General features: G+C 42.5%; 1 protein-coding gene across 6 annotated transcripts in view; it reads right to left on the bottom strand.

Annotated features, from left to right (window-relative positions):
• The window catches only part of magi1b (membrane associated guanylate kinase, WW and PDZ domain containing 1b), a 492,316-nt gene that overhangs the window by 3,196 nt on the left and 472,264 nt on the right, over positions 1-16,856 (bottom strand). The window lies entirely within an intron of this gene.

Raw genomic sequence — 16,856 nt, 5'->3', positions numbered from 1 at the left:
TACAGCACTGAAACAGGCCCTACGGCCCACCGAGTCTGTGCCGACCATCAACCACCCATTTATACTAATCCTATACTAATTCCATATTCCTACCACATCCCCACCTGTCACTATATTTCCCTACCACCTACCTATACTAGGGACAATTTATAATGGCCAATTTACCTATCAACCTGCAAGTCTTTGGCATGTGGGAGGAAACCGGAGCACCTGGAGGAAACGCACGCAGACACAGGGAGAACTTGCAAACTCCACACAGGCAGTACCCAGAATTGAGCCCGGGTCGCTGGAGCTGTGAGGCTGCAGTGCTAACCACTGCGCCGCCCTAATATGTAAAACTCTGACCCTGTCTTGCTTTTTAAAATTACACTGAGACCTTGTTAGGATTTAGTGACTCCTCAATTCTCTATGATGAACAACCCCAACTGCGAAGTGCAGCTAAGAAAGTGGAAGGTTATACACAAAACCCGTTGATGAATGTTTCCAGTAGAACAATAGTCCAGTGTTATCATCATTGAATAATTACATCTGCTAAACTATTAAATCTGCACCAACAATGCAATGGCAGCAGCATTTACCTCAGGCATAAGCAAATCCTCAAATGACATATAGCTATTTCAGGAATGAAATTAATTAATTTCCAATAAATCAATCTTTTTAAGTCAGAAATTATGTCAATCAAGCACTTGTCTTCGTCGAAGAAAGTTGAGTTTGTGTCATCTGCCTGTTTGCCTTTGATGCTCAGTTGCCTCAAATAGATGATCAATTCTCAGCCAGTCTAGGCAGAATCATGGAAGCAGGATGGTACAGTTATAGTGTTTGCTGCTCAGAGACATACTGATCAATTCCAATACCATATTATGTCAAGCACTAATGTTTCAAGGCAGTAATGTATCTTGGTTCACAATAAACCACAACCTTTGATCTTGCAGTTTATGATGCAACTGGAATCCTACAATGCGTTGTAGTATATTCCTAATTATAAGTTTGTCTATATGGTTTGTGTCAGATAGTGAATTTTCTGGGAATCCATGATGAAGGAAATGACAAGACATAAGGTTCCATCATGTCAGCCATCACACCTTGAGGTCCTACATTATGAAATCAAAAATACTTTTTGATCTATGTCATGAGGCATTGTTTTCACCTTCAAACATCATTAGCAATAGTAAGAAGAAACAATTTTAAATGAAAACTCAATATTTGGCATGTAGTATAAATTTTAACATATGTATAAGTGAATTAAAATGTATCTCATCTTAGGGTCCCGACAATAATCTGAAATTGCTCAAATTTGTCTCTCTTGACTCGTGACATCTGAAGTCCTTGACTGGCTAACCGTTTTATAATTCACTTACAGATTTCCACTCGATAATATATATTTGACAGAAATATTTCAATATAATAAAGTAAAGGTAATTTTTTCTGTAACCATGTAGTAAGATGCCATGAAGAGTAAATGGTCCTGTTAACATCATGCGTCATGACCTTCAGGTTTTAGGATAAGCCAGAATAGCAACACCAAATTACAAATAAATTTACAAAAGGACCAGTTGGAGAAATAGTGAAATGATCTGTACTCTATATACAGCAGCACACATTCTAAATCCCATTCTGAAATTCTAAGTTCAATAGATGTTCAAAACCCACATGAGCATCACTCACAATTTACGACACCTGAACTCATTGACTAGATTACAGCCTTGTACTCGCTCCCTACTGGGTTTTCAGCTACATGAATGGCATTGAACAATTTGAAAATTCCTTTCAGATCTGTTGATTTTTATTTTTAAAAAGGGGAGCAAATAATGGCAACAGACATTGGAATCCACTGCTGTTCCTATTCCATAAAGGACATTGGTTTAGAAAAATATTGGTGATCAATTTCTTACTTTTCATGAATGCCAGATGCAGTGTACATGTCCATTCAACACAATTATGTTTAACATTTAAAACAAGTCCCACAACATAACAACTACCAGATGAAAGGTCATGTCTGTAACTCTACAAAGGGGATGGAAAGGTAACATGGAACTCTGCCTTTCTGTGTTATTGTGCTACAAGTGCAAATACAAGAACAATAATAGATTACAATAAACTTGATGTCCCTTTGGACTCTATGCTCAATGGTTCAAAGCTGACTTCATATTGGTAACAGTTAAGCATAAGTGAGAATTAATACATTACAGAAGAGTAAGAGGCGACTTGATTGAAACATATAAGATTCTGAGGGGTCTTGACAGGGTGGATGTGGAAAGGATGTTTTCTATTTTGGGAGAACCTAGAACTAGGGGTGACTGTTTAAAAATAAAGGGCCGTCCATTTAAAACAGAGCTGAGGAGAATTTTCTTCTCTGAAGGTCGTGAATCTTTGGAACTCTCTTCCTCAAAAGGCGGTGGAAGCAGAGTCTTTGAATATTTTTAAGGCAGAGGTAGATAGATTCTTGAGAAGCGAGGGGTGAAAGGTTATAGGCGGGAATGTGGAGTTGAGGTAATAATCTGATCAGCCATGATCTTATTGAATGGTGGAGCCGGCTCAAGGGGCCGAGTGGCCTACTCCTGCTCCTAATTCGTATGTTCGTATTGATGCAATCTGAGTGTAAGCCTTTCACTTCAAAGATAAAGCAATTCTTCAAACCGCTGTCTACCCCAACAAAATTGTAGCTGGTGAGAACAAAGTGTTATCATGTTCAAATCCCAACTTTGACTTGCTGACGAAAATTTCACATATACTATTCCAAGCAAGTAAGACTTAACATCCTTATAAAACAACAGTTTAAACGAATATGTACAATGCTTAATTTTAAGGCAGGTTTGTGTAAAATGATGGGACATCACAATCTCAGGTCCTGTAGAAATTACTTCATTGAATAAGCATACTGTCCTTGTGAATTATTCATAGCTATATTTCTGTCTCTATATATTGTAAGAATATGGGCATTTTGAGGGATTAGCATTGTAAGAGTTAAATGACCCTATGCTTTTTGTTGGAATGGCAGTTCTGCAAAATTTAGCACTAACCATATTTGAATCTGCATGTGTGATAAATATACGAATAGATTACAATGCAGTTCACAACATTGGCTGACAAAACCTTCTGCATTGTAACATACTCCTATATTTATCACACTTGCAGGTTACACAATAGCCTGTGCTTAACTGCAAATACAGCATCCGACAACTTCCATACAACAGCTTCATAATCCTTTAAACAGTAGAGTATTTTCCTTTAAATTTATTTTCATCTGTTTTTATTCCCTTGTAGGCCACTTTTTGTCATATAACCTCCTGCAACCGGGAGGGTGGAACACACTGAATGATAAATGTGCTGCTTATTGCCAGCAGTATGAGAAAAACCAGGGTTAGAGACTGAAAACTGAAAATTAGAAGAATAGTCTAATTTATTTTTTAAAAGACACATCAAAGAAAGTTATGTATTTCAAGAAAAAAAGGGAATCTCATTGAATTAGTGAGCCTTAAAGGATCTGTATTTCTCTCATAATTTCCAATGCCATTTTTGCACTTAACTGGAAGGGGGACAGTTTGAGTGACAGAAATAGGTCAGGAATTCAAATCAATATAAATATTACATATACATTTTAAATATACTATATGCTGCTTAACTCTGCAGATTGCAATGCCTCATTTCATGCTCCATCCAGTAGTGTGACTGAGATTAGTTATAGAGTGCAGCAATATCATCACAGTTGCCACTGACCAATGAGCATCTACTTATTCCATGCCAGACCAGTCAAAACGGAATGGACCTGTAAGGTAATGGTACATGCAGGAATATAGTTGAGCATTGAGAAAGTAATAGCAACACGGTGTCTTTGGTTGGGATTTTACGTAGAGCCGAGGAGCAGCCGCCAGGGCCGGAAACAGATGGCAGTGACGCTCCTGGCACAATCCCTGATTGCACTGCTATCTCATGCTGGCCAGTCAATTAACCGTCAGCTGGTTGTGGCGGGGCTAGTGGGGGGTGCGGATGGGGATTCTGGGGGTGGAGGCAGGCATTGAGGCAATGGCCGTGGTGTCAGCTGCTGCCAATGGATGTCCTGGCACCATCTTTAAATGGATGCTAGCAGTGGAATGCAGCTGAAGCCTTCCTTGTCTCAAGCCTTCCCTGAAAACCCAGCGAGCAGTCCAGGCCTGCTGGGGTACCCGACTCCTGAATGGAGGATGCCCATGGCAGGTGGGCTGGCCCGGTCTCAAGAGCCACTCTCCCAGATGCTTCCTCCAACCACCCCACTTCACCCTCCAACTCAGCCCCCTGTCAATGCACCCAAGTGCCAGCACCCAGGTGGCACTATGGAGGCTCAACCCCAAAGCCCTGTCACCTGAACTTCCTCTTCCTCGCTGCAGTATGATATGGCTGTGGCGCCCCAATCTTCCTGTGAAGGTATGCTGCCTCACCCGACAGCTGCTGAATTCAGCACTGACATGACCTGCCACCTCCTTGCCACCCCTGATAACCCTGCCAGGGCTTCGACGCCCCATGGTCCCTGTGAACATTGTGCAAAATTGGAATGAGCCAGTAAAATCTCAGTCAATTGGCACTTTAAGTGCCTTAAGTACCTTGTTTTCAGATCTACACACCATTTCCACTAGACATGCTGTCCGCCTCTCGTAAAATCAGTACCTGTTGTGATGATGTCGGAACAGTTACGCCCCCTCACCCCCCACCCCCTCCCCACCCTGCCTCCAAGACAGTCCTCAAAGGGGCGGGAAAATCCTGGCCTTTAATTATCATAAAGATCTATAGAAACAAATTAATTTTGAAAATATAGTGAAATAACTCATTGCACAATCTGGGTGTGCACAATTCAGCAATAATGGGGGGAATTTTAACATTGGGGAGTAGGTGGGATTAGGTGCATTTGGGGGTTAATTGGCCAAAAAATGGAAGTGTATCAGGAAGTCTGCTTCAATGTACCAACTTCCGGCTTTTACTTAAGTGGAACAAGGGGCAGACAGCCAACCCGCTCTCAGGAGGTGGGCTGGTATTTTAAATATGTTAATGAGGCTGGAAACCTTGGGCATAGCCTGCTTTGCAGGTTTATCAATTGGCCAGCTGGCAACTGCAGCAAGGTGAGGATAGGCTTGGGAAGCACTCTTCGTGGGCAGAAGTAGAAGGAGTGGCACTTCCCGGCCCTCCTACCACCCCAACCATCAGACCCTGTCCCCCAAAATGACCTTTCTTCCCCCATACAATTCCCCCCACCCCCAGATTGGACCCTCCCAACCCCAGGATTGTAACCATTTCCCCGCTGCCTGGGTTGGGGATTGGACCCTCCTTGGGATCGGACCACCACCCCCACGCTCGCCCATTCCATGGTCCGGAAGCGGACCTACCTGGTCCTGCAACCTCTTCTCCAGTGTTCCCTGCCCGACTGAAAGTCAAGCCCGTTAATCAGGCTGATTTCTGGGTGGGGAACCTGTCAGTGGTGTCAGACAAGTGCTGTGGAGTTAAAACTGCACAACCTGCGGGAAAAGACCGGGTTTCCCATACACTGCCTTCGATCCCCCACTGCCCCTCCACTCCCCCAGGTTATAAAGTTAAAATGTCCCCCAATATATCATCTCACTAATTGGAATGCATAACAGTACAATATTAATAGGAATATTAATAAATTAATTGGTGTGATATTCCACATTACTCCAGTCATTTTTAAAAAATCTTTATCAATACTTCTGCTGTGAACACTGCAAAGTAAGAGATGTCACTGTTAAGAGGACAGGGGCTTGTGAGAGAGTAATTGTCCAGCAGAGACTGAATGGGAACTGACTGTCCAAAACTAACTCACAGTAAACAATTGCAAACGTGTTCAATACCAATTCCTCTGGGGATAATTAGAAATCGGCATGTGAAGTTGGTTAAATGAGGTAGTCATGCAAGGGATCTCATGTTGGCAGTTGGCACAGTGTATCACAGGTTACTTAATCAACACTGAAATAAGATGATGGCGGCTAAATTTTGGTAGTTATCATTTAATTTATTAAATGGTCTTGGACACTATATTGTCCCCAGAAAAATACTGGGGTAGAAATTCATTATACGGTCCACCCGATATTCAGTTCCATTGAAGAACTGAACATAAAGCCAGATTTTTTTTTTATATTCGTTCGGGGGATGTGGGTGTCGCTGGCTAGGCCAGCATTTATTGCCCATCCCTAATTGCCCTTGAGAAGGTGGTGGTGAGCTGCCTTCTTGAACCGCTGCAGTCCATGTGAGGTTGGTACACCCACAGTGCTGTTAGGAAGGGAGTAAGGTATGTAAGGGGCAGTGGTCACAATGTTACCTGTTTCGCACTACTGCCTGAGATCAAATTCTACCCCATTGAGGGCAATTTTGTCAGGGGTGTGATAGGCTGAAGACAGCCTTCCCGCTGAGAGGCCTCTTGAGGGCCTTAGGAGGACTAGCATATTACCGGTCACTTAAGGGCCTCTTCCTGCTGCCGCTGGGATTTACCCAGCGGCGGGAACGAAGGGGCCTCTGCCATGTGAGGAGGTAACCCAGTAAAATGAGACGTCTTCCTTGCAGGCTTGGTGGGGGGTTGGGGTCCTTCTCTGTGGGCAATCTGTGGCCCACAGAGGGTCCCTGGTGGAAAACTACACACCTCCCTACACTAAATGCCCACCCTTCCCCACCCCTCTTGCCGGGGCTGGTTGGTCTGGCCCTAGTGAGCCTGCCTCACTCACCTTTGGTCAGGGTTCCAGCACTGGGCCTGGGTCCAAGGCCTCTTGCAGTACTAGCAGCAGCCACTGCTCCCAGTGGCGCTGCCGATACTGTTGAGCTACCTGCCCTCTGATTGGCTGACAGCTCTTTAAAGAGACGGGGATCCCAGCATCGGGCACTTAAGTGCCTGAGCGCCGGTAGAGCACACTTGGAGGGCTCCGAAAGGCCAAGGCAGGGTTACCCTTGCCTTCTTGGCTCACGCCGGGAGCCCCACCGTGCGACAAAATCCAGCCCATCATATGTACAAACAGAATCATTGGGAGGATATTGAGCATGAAAAGGTGGCCTACTGCATGTGTATATTTTATTAGGACATCTTGCTTCAGAAAAAAAGTCAATATTTGAAATTGCCAAAGTTTCACTGGCAATGCAAGATGGGAAAGGCTTCACAGAAGATGATAAAGTATTATCAGATTTTAGTGCATCTTTAGTTCAGAGAAACAAAATAAAAATAGAAATGTATGCAGTCTACATCATTCTAAGAAATTAGTGCATAGCACTCTTTAATTTAAAAAAGAACTATTTTTAACTATAGCTCACCACCATTCAAATTACCTGATAATTAAGATTTAAATTTTATTCTGATTAGAGGAATTAGTGTTTGTGCATCCAATTACTTCAGTATTTTTAGCACTTTTGAGAGGATGGAGTTGTCAACTTTGATTTTTTTTACATTATCTCTGTGAATAAAGTTAAATAACAAAGTAGAAGAAATTAAAACATCAGAAACAAGAGTGAAGCAATCGAAATCTTTCCTTATTTAGAGCAGTGCTATACTCCTGCTTGGTACTTTCCCAAACAAGTTTATCAAGACCAGGACACCAACTTGTGTACAAATTCTTGTTCTATGAAAGTTTCCTGAATTCCCCCAAAACCCACGATGCCATCTGCAGTACAATTCTGCTTATTTTTCAGCAGGTTTTTTAGCTTTCATGCAAACCCAAATTCGATCTCTGTGCATCCACCCTAATACTAGGGCTGTAGGGCTGACAGTGCAAGGGTGCAGTGCTGCTTCTTGTCCCTCTCCCAAGGGGAGATATCAGGAAACTGTTGCTGGCAGGCAGGGCTACCCATCATCAATAGTACTAGTAACAGAGCTTTATGCAATATACAGCTCTGTTGCATTCAGTAGGGTTTTTTTTTGGTAATGGAACGATGGAATGCTTTTGCTAACTGAATAATGACAGAGAGGAGCAGCACTGAATCTTTATACTGGCAACTGATCATGGCAACAAGACAGCAAGAAATTGGAGAGCAGGTGCTGAGGGCAGGAGAACAACAGAGCAAAAGACAAAGAGGACTGTATGGGAAACAAGTATAAGATGCCACATGTATACAACAGCTTGGCAAATTGGACTGTTATTATGTTGAAATTCCACCCACCTAGTAGATTTCTTTGCTAAACGCAGAATACAGTATCACCCTTGTTGGAGTCCATCTGACTATTCATTACTGGAATTTATCTAACTGAGCCTATGCAACAGAAGAGCCAGTTCCAGCATTTCTCTGGGGTTTCTGCTGATTTTCTGTTGAAGTTACAGCGGCCAAACAGGAGAACCGATGCAGAAATAACTGCTATGTAAACAGTTTATACACCTCCCATAAATAGTGATTCCATGTGGCCCAAGATCATGCAACAGCTTTACTATTTAATCCTCCCGCCTCAAGGCTGCACTCACTTTCCAAACATATTTTACAATCGTCTCAATTGGATTTGTGTATGCAAATTAGCTTTTATTGATAAATTGATACAATTGTGAAATATTAGTTTGGGTTCAACATGTGGACAAGAGCAGTCATAGATCAGCTTAGTATACAGCAAGATTTTTCTGTTCAAACACTTATGCATTGATTTGAACAGAAATAAGTTATAAATTAATAGAATCTAAATACCCAATATTAAGAGGGTATATATGAGTTGTAGCAAAGAAAGTCAGTTTGAGTATAAAAAAGGGAAACCTATTTTATACATGCATAATCTTTTCTCACATTAGTGACTAAGGAAAAGATTTTTATTAATTCATAACTTATTTTTGTTTTGCATAACAAGTTCTACAATTTTAGCTTAGATTTTATGTTTGAAACAATTAAAAACATACTGAAATAGGGATAAGCTGGGTACCCTGATAAGATATTCATATAAACCTATGCGAAGCAAATTGAATCAGAGATGATCAAACAGAACCATTTTAACTAAATTGGCACTGTTCCATTCTGTTAGCAGAGGATGCAGGCAGCATAAAGCTTCAAGGATCTAACTTCATCAGACAACTGTTTCCATGGAAGCATGATGTTGTAACAGGTCCGATTGGTATGTTTAACCAGCAGACAGATGGTATTTAAACCAAGGCAAGTTTTTCATTCTTCTTCTAACAACTTCCAGCCTGGACAATTCCTTAAATATTGAACGGCATTAGCTAAAGGGTAGAAACTTAGTGGCGGGTAGCCAATTGAGGGCATTTAAAGGTCAATTAAGGCCTATTGTCAGAGGCAAACTAGAATTTTCCAGTCCGGAATTTTCTTCTGGCCGCTAATTGGCTAATTCAGGGAAAATCACTGCTGAGGGACACACAGGAGTGGCGGCGGGCGAAAAAAATGGCAGCCCACATTTGCGGGTCACGCGCTGCGATCTACCGTGCAGCGGCTCAAGATAATATGCTGGTTGGGCCTCCCCCACAACCCCCAATCACATGGTGGGGCCAGGCTGTCCATCCCCAGTAATGATGTCAGTTGCCTGTGAGCAGGCGCTGGTGCCAATTTTAAAGCACAGCCAGACCTGCTGCTAAATTTAAATATTTAAAACTGTAGCCCCCCACCCACCCCCCCCACCCCACAGTACACCACAATAAAAAATATCTCCCCTTCCCTTCCCCCAATAACACTTACAGATAATAGTTGCCCTCTCCCCCCCACCCCACCCAAAAGATTTACATGCAATATTTGACCTCCCCCACCCCCCCCACCATAAACTGTTCAAAGTGTGGAGGTCATCCTTTCACCCACTCCCCTACCTATTAATGCACATTTGACCCTGTAACCCCCCCTTCCCCACTACACTGAAAATCCTAAGTTCCCCACCTCAGTGACGTCAGCTTTCCCTAGAAAGGAAAGTGAAGGCGTGTGAGTAGCAGCTGCCGCTTGGAAGATTCCGGGCAGCAGGTAAGATTTAAATGTATTCATTTTCTTAATTTACATATTCAAAGTCGGGTCCCATCACTCCCAGGAAAATCGGGCCCAGCACTCCCAGCGTCTGGCTCCATGGTGGGCCGCTGCTGGTACAATCTTCCACCCCCCCCCCCACCCCCCGCCATGGATCTCGATGTTGGGATCTCAACAAAATCCAGCCCAGTGTGGGGTTATGACCCCCATTTGACCCTGACCTCTGTATCCCAAAGCCTGTGGGGAAAATCCTGTCCTAAGGGTCTGATGGGTATCAACATGCAAAGGAATCCAGGGGTACAAATTTACAAATCATTAAAGATAGCAACACAGGTTAACAGAGCCATAAAAGTGCAAACAAAGCACTGGGATTCATTTCTAAAAGAACACAATTCTTAAAGCAGAGAGATCATGTTAAACTTATAATAGAACCTTGATTAGACCACACTTAGTTCTGGTTTCCATATTACAAAAAAGATATAGAAACACTGCAGAAAAAACCAAAAGGATTTACATAAGAACATAAGAAATAGGGGCAGGAGTAGACCATGTAGCCCCTTGAACCTGCTCCAACATTTGATAAGATCATGGCGGATCTTCTACCTCAACCTCACCTTCTTGCTTATCCTCTTGATACTCTTACAAGGATGAGACCAGAACTGAGAGGGTACAACGAACAGGAAAGACTGACCGGACTAGAAAAGAGAAGACTGAGTGGGGCCTGATGATGGTCTTTAAAATTATGATGTTACTTCATTAGAATAGGTGTAGAAAAGATGTTTCCACTTGTAGGGGAAGTCCAAAACTAACAGCCATAAATATAAGACAACCACTAATAAATCCAATCTGGAATTCAGAAGAAACGTCTTTACTCAGAGTGGTGGGGACATGGAGATGGCTACGAGTTGGAATAGTTGAGGTGAATAGCACTGTTGCATTTAAGGGGAAGCTAGGGTAAGTACACAGGAGAGAAAGGAATAAATGTATATGTTGATAGGGTGAGATGATGTAAATAGAGTGGGAGGAAGCTCATGTGGAATGGCCTATTTCTGTGCTGTAAATTCTATGTAATAATTCCCATTTAATATTTAATCCCACATTAATTAGTTTACATAGCTTGAGAAGGTGGTTAGTTGCATCAACAGTGATTATCTTCTGATGAGCACCATGTCACATATATGAGGATTATAATGAATCATTTTCTATGTCTTGGCATCCTTTCCATTTAACAATTTTTATTTGAATAAAATGGACTTTTTTGGCCAGTACTTTTTTCTCCATGATCGCTCTCTGAAGTAGTCAGTAGCCAAAACAAATCACTACAGTTCCTCTATAGCTTCTGTCAATCCACTCTTTAGCCTCATAGAAGGGATACTGATATACATGCAAGATTCTCTTTCCTTTCTATCAATTAGGCACCTTATCTATACTCAGCATTTTGTCCAATGACCTGACTACAATCATGAAGTCACTAGCTAGGGAGGCTGCATATGAAGGTGTCAAGTGGCAATGAGAAGAAATAACGAAGGAAAGAAGCAATTAATTTTTCACATCACTGTATCATAGGCTTCCTGATCACTCAACTGGTTCAAGGCAGTGAGTACCTGTGTCACACAGACCGAGGAAGTTTTTTTCTTGGGTTTTCTAATTTCAGCTGGGACAACAGTTGGGTTGTTACAACTAGGCTCAACAATTGTCAAATAGGGAAGGGGCAACAGGAGACATGCTTTCGACTTCTAAAGGTGCACATATGGAATAAGATCAGGCTCGACTATGATCTCTTCTCTTCATCCCGTAGTTGAATAGCCCTCTGAAGCTGACTGCTTAAGCTCAGGCATTAAGAACGGCCACTTGAGCCACATATCAGAGCTTGTGGAATCAATACTTGGAAGGGGAGGGAGTAAACTGGGGGGCAGAAAGGAAAAAGAGGTGGCATATTTAAAATACTATATGGCTTTATAAATAGAGGCATAGTGTACAAAAGCAAAGAAGCTGTGCTAAACATTTATAAATCATTGGTTAGATCAACTAGAGTATTGTGTCCAATTTAGGAAGGATATCAAAACCTTGGAGAGAGTGCAGAAGGAATTAACCAGAATGGTACCAGGGTTGATAGATTTCAGTTATATGCAGAGACGGGAAAAGCTGGGATTGATCTCCTTCGAGCAAAGGACATTAAGGACCGATTTGATAGAGGTATTTTGAAAGAGTAGATAGGGAGAAACTGTTTCGACTGACAGGAGAATCAGCAACCAAAGGACATAGATAATTGTCAAATAAAACAGAAGGGTGATTAACTTTTTTTAAAAACTCAGTCCATGGGTGATTAACTTTTTTTTTTAAAAACTCAGTCCATTCTTATGATCTAGAATGTATTGCGTGAAAGGGTGGTGGAAGCAGATTCAATTGTAACTTCCAAAAGGAATTGGACACAAACTTAAAAAGGAAAAATTTGCAGGGCTTCGAATAAAGAGTAGGGGAGTGAAACAAATTGGTAGTTCTTTCAGAGCGCTGACACAGGCAGGATGGGTCGAATCACCTCCTTCGGTACAGTATGATTCTACGAAGCTATACCATGAAATTCTAGAGTTGCTCTGTCTGGGCTCCAATGTTCTCCTCCATTTAAAAGAACAGAATGTTACTAAAAATGGTAATCAATTCATTACCAATTGACAGTCCAATATTAAAACAAACTTCTGAAAATTCATATTTCTAAATAGTTTAAAGCGAAAAGTTTAAAATCCTAAGTAGATATGACGGGGACGATTACAGAGATAGGAAGGGGTGAGGCCACGATTTGAACACATGGACGAGAATTTTAAAATAGAGGCATTCGGGGATGAGGAGCCAAAGTAAGTAAGCAAGCATGGGGCGATAGGTGAATGGGACTTGGTGAGAGTTAGGATCTGGGCAACACACCGTAACCTTACAGAGCATGGAAGATGTGAGGCTAACCAGGAGCCACTGAAATCAAGTCTGGAAGTATTGAAAGCATGGATGAGGGTTTCGGCAGCAGATGAGCCGAGGAAGGGGTGTAGTCAAGCAATATTGTGGTGATGGAGAGGATATGGGTTGAAAGGTCAGCTCAAGGCTCAACCGAATGCTGAGGCTGTGTACAGTTTGTTTCAGCCTGAGACAGTGGCTAGGAAAGGGAATGGAATCTGTGATGAGGGAATGGCATTTGTGGCAAGGACTAAGGACAATGGCTTTTGTTTTCCCAATGGTTAACTGGATTAAGTTTTGGCTCATCTCGGATTTGATGTCAAACAAGTAGTCTGACACAACAGATGTAGTGGAAGGGTCATGAGGGGTAGTGGTGAAGTAGGGCTGAGATTCATCAACGTACATGTGGAGTCTAATATGTTTCCCAATTTTGAAAAAATAAAAAGGGGCCAAGGATAGATGCTTGGTGGACTCCAGAAGTAAAGGTGTGGGGGTTTGAAGAGAAGCCACCACAGGAGATTCTCTGGTTATGACTGAATAGGTAAGAGTGGAACCAAGTGAAGGCAATGCCAGCCAGCTGGACAGTAGAGGAGATGTGTTGGAGGAGGATGGCATGGTCAACTATTGCAAAGGTTGCAGCTAGGTTGAGAAGAATGAAGATGGGTAATGCTCCATGGTCACGCAGTCATAGAGGATGTAATTTCTGACTGTGATTAGGTCTGTTTCAGTGCTTTGGCAGGACTGATACCTACTTGTAGGGATTCAAACATGAAGTTCTGGGAAAGATGGATGCAGATTTGAGAGGCGACAACACATTCAAGGAATTTGGAGCGGAAAGGAATGACGAGAGTCGGGGCAGTAGTTTGCAAAGATAGAGAGGTCAAAGGTGGGTTTTATGAGGTGGTGGATGATGATGGCAGACTTGAAAGGGAAGGAGGCAGATAGTATCTGAGGACAGGGGTCCATTTACAGGGATGGATTTTAAGAGCCCAAAAAATGGTGGCCCCGCCCGTGCGAGCTGCACTCCAAAGAGCCATCACAATCTCCCACGCAGTTACTCATTTAAATAGCTGGGGCAGCCCCCCCTTCCCCCCAATCATGTGTGGGGGGGTGGGGGGCTGTCTGTCCCCAGTAATGGCATCAGCTGCCTGTGTGCAGGTGCTGGCACCATTTTTAAAGGGCAGCCAGCCCTGTTGGCACATTAACATTTTTAAAGCATTAATCCCCCAAAATAAATAAGTTCCAAACACCCCTTTCTCACACTCCCAATAACAATTATATTAACTATTTGCCCTTTAACCCCCAAAACACCTACCTTTTACATCTGACCTTTCCCCCCCTCCACAATCTGCGCAAAGTTTAAAGTTCAACCCTTCCCACCATCCCCTACACCCATTATGTTTATTTGACCCCATGCGCCACCCCGCCCCCAATTCTCCACACTGAAAGTCTTACCTCCACCACCCCCCCCCCCACCAGTGTGGCACCGCCTTTCCCCGGATGGGGATTTGAAAGCGCGGGAGTGCCAGCTGCCGTGCTAAAAATCACAGCGGACCCTCAAGATTGCAGGTAAATGTATGTTAATTCATTCATTTTAATGATTCAAATATTTTAATTGAGGTGCCATCATCTAGCAGCGGGGAGGGGCACCACCACGGAGTCCTGCCACTGCCGGGAGGATCGCACCAGGCTCTCCCGGCGTCCAGCTCCATGGCGGGCCTCATCTGGACTCATCTTCAGGGCCCCCTCCCCCGCCACAGAACCTGATGTCAGCGGGATAACAAGATCCAGCTCGCAATATCAGCTCATTTGGGGGCCAAGAAGAGAAGTTGCATGGTCAGCAGTTCAGAGGAAATAGGGCCGAGAGAGCAGGAGGTGTGCCTCGTGGACAAGTTGAACTTCGAGAGGGCATATAGTGATGAAAGAGTGATAGCAAGGGAGGAAAGCAGCAGAGGCAGCTGATTAGATGGTTTTAATCTTAAAGACAAAGAAATCCATGAGCTCCTTGCACTTTTTGAAGGTGAGGATGGAGGGGACAAGGAAGGGGGATTTCAGGAGGTGGTTGATATTAGAGAAAAGCAGTCTAAGATTTTTGTTGCATTTCAGGATGATACTGGAACAGTAAGCAGTTTTGACAGAAGAGAGTGGGGCCCAATATTGCTTGATGTAATCCAACCAGATACGGCAATGAATGGCTAAATCAGTTGGAACCCATTCTTGGATTTAAGGGAGTGAAAACGGGGTCCATACCATGATGGCAGACAGTAAGAGTTTTACTAGGACAGGGGCATCAAAGGTGGAGGTGAGGGTGTGATTGAACAAATTGGTATCTGCAGAAGTATCACGTTAAATGGAGGGCCAAAGGATAGATAGTTGGGAATTGTAAAGTGCTGTTGTAAGTGACTTTGGGAAGGGACGGAAAAGGAGATGAGGTTGAATGGGGGATGTGAATGGTAGCAGATGCAAAAAAGTGGTCAGAGATGGCCTTATCTGTTGTTGAGATAATGGGAAATGAGGGCCACACTTGGGATGGCAAGATTGTGAGAATGGTCATGAATACAGGTAGGAGAATTCATACAGAGGGAGAGCTTAATGGAGGACAAGAGGGCCATAAACTCAGTAGGGTGATGGCAAGGTTTGGTTGCATCAGCCGTGGAACAGTTTATTTAAAAAGAGGATCTTTCATACAATATACAAAGTCTATACTTGTTTCTGTTCCTGTGTAGCCCACATTATGTGTAGTATGGACTCTGGATTAGGTCTAAGAACCAAACTTAGCAGCTTCGATTTTGTTAATTTTGTCCCAGATTGCCAGTGAAACTTAAGCAATCATCATTTTCAGATTCATTTATTTATGCAGAATGTCTCTAGGATTCAAAAAATGCCTACATTATCGGACCACCTCAGTTAGGGCTGCAGGGAGGAGAGAAATGGACACATTGAAGAAATTGGTAGAAAAAGGAACTTCAATTTGCTTAAAATTTTCTGAAAAACTTCATCAGATCCTGCAACCATTTAATGGAATCTAGTGCACAGGGAATTCAGTAAAAGAATATTCCAAGGGCTTCCACAAAAAGTACATTAGTGTCATTAAGTACATCTTGAACAGATATTTTCAAAGTTACAATCTGAAAACTGGCACTTAAAGACACTTAAATGATCATTTTAATTTCCCAAATACTTCTCCCAGTGTTTAAATCATCTTCTTTCTTACAGTATGCAGACATCGAAGCTGATCACTATAGAATCTCTATTCCTCCCAATTTTCTGTTGTGCTTGTTACTTATTACAACTAAATCCCTCTCAGACAACCATACAGATGCACTTTTTAGCTTTTGCAGTAATTCTAATATTACAAATATGCTTTTGTGAGTATTCCCTGGAACATTCCTTTAAAGTGATGGGGTAGCTTAGTTGTATCTGCAGTCTTAGCTTCAAACCAAACTTCAGATCAGTTGTGCCCTTCTAACCATTAACTGTATTTGAAACCATTTTAAATCCAAACCCAAGAGCCACAGGATAAAACCAACATTGCACTGGGTGACTAGGTACCCATGGCATGCTATTCTTCATTGGGACTTAATAACTCACATACAGTCCTTGTGAGGTATGCATCTTTCTCATTTGTCAAATGATAGAATCACTGATGGAATATCATTTCCGTGATCCAGCCTCTTCTTTCATGCACATGTGAAGATTTCAATTCCACTTTACATGATGCGTGTCAATCATACATACTAACCATCCAAGCTCCCAATGCATAAAGTTAAATTGGACACCATATAATGGCAGAGTTTTTTCTTCCCTTTCTGTAGGAAAACACCTTTAATATTATAAGACTGACCTGATCTCTAATCATGTTGCAATACAGAAACAGCATGTTTAAAAAAATGCCAAATTTGATAACATTGAATACTGAGGCATGTAGTTAAAACTATGTGAGCAGTGTGTATGGTGTTTTGCAAGAAATGTTTAAAGATACTTAATACCACAAGGTCAAACAGAACTTAAATCTG

Source organism: Heterodontus francisci, chromosome 19 (genome assembly GCF_036365525.1).
Source record: "Heterodontus francisci isolate sHetFra1 chromosome 19, sHetFra1.hap1, whole genome shotgun sequence".
Classification (NCBI taxonomy): domain Eukaryota; kingdom Metazoa; phylum Chordata; class Chondrichthyes; order Heterodontiformes; family Heterodontidae; genus Heterodontus; species Heterodontus francisci.
Note: the sequence above shows the minus strand (reverse complement) of the source record. Positions and strands in the feature narration are given on the sequence as shown.